Source organism: Varroa jacobsoni, unplaced genomic scaffold (assembly GCF_002532875.2).
Source record: "Varroa jacobsoni isolate VJ856 unplaced genomic scaffold, vjacob_1.0 scaffold_1463, whole genome shotgun sequence".
Lineage (NCBI taxonomy): Eukaryota > Metazoa > Arthropoda > Arachnida > Mesostigmata > Varroidae > Varroa > Varroa jacobsoni.
The window spans coordinates 435,336-439,264 of NW_019214365.1; the positions used below are offsets into that span (position 1 = coordinate 435,336).

Here is a 3,929-nt window from a genome sequence, read left to right on the forward strand (position 1 = left end):
ATCTACCATTGTTAGCTAGCAAACAGCTATCAAGAATAAATATAAATTGACATTTATGGTGGCAAGGGACGCCATTTGTCTAACTCAATATCGTATGGATGGTGAAGCATTGAATAGGACTATCCGTCGGGTATAATAAGTCCAATCACTATTCAAGACAAGAGAATTTTGTGCTGAAAATGCGTTTTTCATTAAGCACCATTGGTGCAGTAGACCCTCTATTATTACTCCAAAACTATAGTTAGCTTCCGTCCTCGATACTAAACGATACAAGACAAATTTAAACAATAGTAAATATATTTACCGGATTCATGTATTTTAACCAGTATACTTTAGCTCTATAAAAGAGGACATATAACAATAACAGTGTGTTTGCAAGGTCGAAAAAACACATCGGTGCATAGTTAGAGCCTGCGAAGAAGATCTTTAACCGTTAGTTGTACGCACCCTAAACAACTGTCAATGGAACTCCTCTGGCAGCTCTAATGATCAGCGAACAAGCGTCATGTTAGCCACTTCTAGCCAGTTTAATATAAAATTGGACAAAACACTTATAACTGAAACCATTACAGCAGGACGGCTCAGAGGTCTAATCGTGAAAATTGACTTTTATCTTTACATCCATTTATCGGTATCGTTGGATATTTTATTAAGGCCTTTCGATTGTTTTTGTTTATTGTTTAACTAAATCCAAACGCTCAACATGGTTAAAATCAAGAAACTCTATGCTCAGCTGTTTGAAGACTTTTTTAATCCACCGATATATTAACACCGTTCGACGGAATACTCACTTATCACTGCGCTTCGACCAAGCAATCTTTTACCCTGCCTCTTTTACATCTCGATTGGATTTAGGCGGTGTTTTCCGTTCTCGTTTCCCCTCCAGCCTCACTAAAGCTTGTGAGTGCAATATGAGTCGTATTTGCTAGTTTTTTTTTTAAGAAAAGTCCATCAATGAAAGGAATAGGCGGGTCTGTTCCGCACTGATACGATCAGTACTACGTATGAAAAGAAAACTTTGCCTAAGTAACCAACGATAGAATCTAGGGTATCTTGATACCAAATATTATACAAGCTGCTTTGTTACGTGTAACGTTTGGGGGGTTCACAACTGCATTGTAAAGCACGCTTTTGGCCCTCAGTTAGCCAAGCGTCATGAACTAGCATTATCTATTCAAGCTTTAATTGCTAGCATTTCATGTTTTTGACGAATATTGTGTAAGTAATTATCGATGTTATTGTTATTGCAACTGTTGCTGATGTCACTTGTGTCGTCTGCTTCTGTCAGCGATACGTTGTAAGCACCAGAAAACGCGCGTTTGTCGCCGAAACATGTTGGACAGTTTCGAATTTAAGAAATGTTTTCCTCCCAAAATGTCCGTGAAAACAGCAAAATTCCATGTTATAATAAAAAGTGCAAATTTTTGCGTAGACATTGCTGACACAAGAGCAACTACAAGGGCATCTGGCTTTTCTCAGCGTCGATCAACTCACCCAACGAAACGTATTGCAGTAGAAACGACAGCAGTACAAACTACATCGCTACTTTGAACGCAAGCTCACGTACGTGTCGATAATATACAGAAAAACAGAACGTGTGGCCGGCTAGAAGATCGTTACAAATCTAGGCCTGACGTCGTGTATTTTCTGTCATGGTTATTAGAAACAAGTAAATCGGAACATAATAATCGTACATAACATAAAACAGTGTACAATAAAAAAAACACCACAATTAGCTATAGTGCAAAATATATTGGCTTATAATGGGACACAGTCGATAGAGCAGAACGACCAATTTTATCTATAAAATCAGTGACTGGTTATTGTTTTGTTAAGGTCAGGCCATTCTTTTGATCTGCTGGAACACTACGTTTTATGTCAAGACTCTTGAATTCACTCCCAGATCCTACTATTTATAAACGATTTGAGAGTACCAAGAATGAAGCAGCAGGGGTTATATCAGTATTATGGCGGTTTCGATGTGAACATATATGCTTTTTTCGACAATTACAAGCATACGTCCGTCTTATCTTTCGTTGCTAGTTCAATTATAGATTCTCATCGCTTAGCTGAATAAATAATGCCCCCTTCAAAAATGTACAAAATAACAGTATAAAAAAATCATGACTATTCACTATTAAGGCAAAATACTTTTTGAGCGCAGTAGAGTTGAAGGCCCTTGAAGGAATTTGGAGAATTTCACTCCTAAATACGCGAGTTAAACTATATTATAAGCATTTTCTTCAAGTTGAATTTTAAAAGCAGCGCGTTTAACAGGACTTAACCTATAGTAGCGCTGGCAACAGCGGTAACTGTCACAGGTCCGGGTTGCGCAGGTTTGAAATATAATTTCATGTTTATTTGCACGTATAGCGTCTGATAGAATGTCATGAAGTGCGTCATTTTCAGCGATGCGCTTGCCTGAAGTACTAAGCTCTGAGGGTTGTTGAAAGTTTCGTAAACAAAGCAATGAATATGAAAAGCCTTTTAAATTGCGAATAAGTTGACACTTCCAGAAGAAGTAACTCCACTTTAGATTAACGGGTATACCGTTTGTCGACCGTGTCATTTTCGCGGCTTTCGGCTTGAAAGGCTAGCAGGGCTGGATGCAAGCGAGCGCCAGTACGAATCGTAGCACTGCTGTCTATATTAATACATTATACGTTTACGTTTTTCAGACTGACCGTTAGTGAAGTAACTGATTGGTAAATGCCGCAGGATTCCCGTTGAGTGAAGCTGTTAATTACGTAGACGAACTATTTGTTTTGGAACTAACTGTGATCAGCCATACTGAATGAGCATTGTAGATTCGTGTCGATTAAGTGGAAAACTGATCTGATCGCTACACAGATACATATAAGAAAAATGTGGCCTGTCGCTGACCGGCGACATTAAACAACACAAACTCTATTTTCTTATTAATATTGCCCTAAAGCTATCTCAGAGAATGCGAAATTACGTACCGAAGATGCACGTCGATATTTAACAATTTCAATCAACTTCCGTTAGCTAAAGCTGATCGGACACCAGTGGAGAAACTCTTTCCGGCACGATCAGTAGTAGTAAGCGTTAATTCGTGGTAACATTGTGGCAAATCAGAGATGATCAAAGAGGTCACCGACGCCAGTGGACGCTCAACGAAAAAAACACTCCAGGGAATATTAAGGTTTATACATACAATAAAACCAATATATCAGCTTTTGCACGTTCTAATGCGTACTAATTCAATGGAGCTAGAGACACCTATGGAAACAGCCATTGAATAGAGACGATGCGTCCTACTGCTGCCGTGGGCAACTTAAAAAGTCAATTCGCCTAAAGTTGCACGACGACTTCTAGTCTTAGATCTAACTTTATATCAGAATCAAGTGTCTTCGACTGCATTACGCAGTCTAAGTTTGGACTCTAGAATGCATCGATACGGTAATGTATAGGTCTTTGGTTGCTGTTTAAGTTTTGACCAACAAAACTTTTAAGAGGAACGATTAGAGGGGCAAGTTTTATGCGTTCTGTGTTACAAAAACTAGATATCGCTAATGGTACTTCTTACGTCGCGAGTTTATTGTTTCCGTTAAGTATACCCCCTGTCTGAAAGGTATGTTGATACACGGAAAAGCTTAGCAACATCCATAAGCGCTATTTTCGTGTTTGCTTTTGGATCAAACTTAAGGCTTAAATCAGCTGTGATCATCTGAGCGATTATTGTAGTTATTGCTATATATATCCGATATTTTTTTTCGTAGACAGTTTTAAAGATTTCAGTTAGCGCAGAAGAAGAGGGACCTAACGCTGAAGTTGTTAATAGAGCCGGATGGCTGACGACAGACTGAAAAAGTATTTTGCCATCGTCTTCTAACTAATAGGCTTAACAAGCGCAAAACAACGGTTTACAGTCTGATGGCTGTATACCGAGAATAGTATTTTCACTA

General features: G+C 38.6%; 1 long non-coding RNA gene across 1 annotated transcript; it reads left to right on the forward strand.

The window, feature by feature from the left end:
- Window positions 1–1,331: 1,331 nt before the first annotated feature.
- LOC111270322 (uncharacterized) lies at window positions 1,332–3,205 on the forward strand. Its single transcript, XR_002686250.2, has 2 exons — window positions 1,332–1,563; window positions 2,679–3,205. It is a non-coding gene; the product is annotated as an uncharacterized LOC111270322 (long non-coding RNA).
- The last annotated feature ends 724 nt before the right edge of the window (window positions 3,206–3,929 follow it).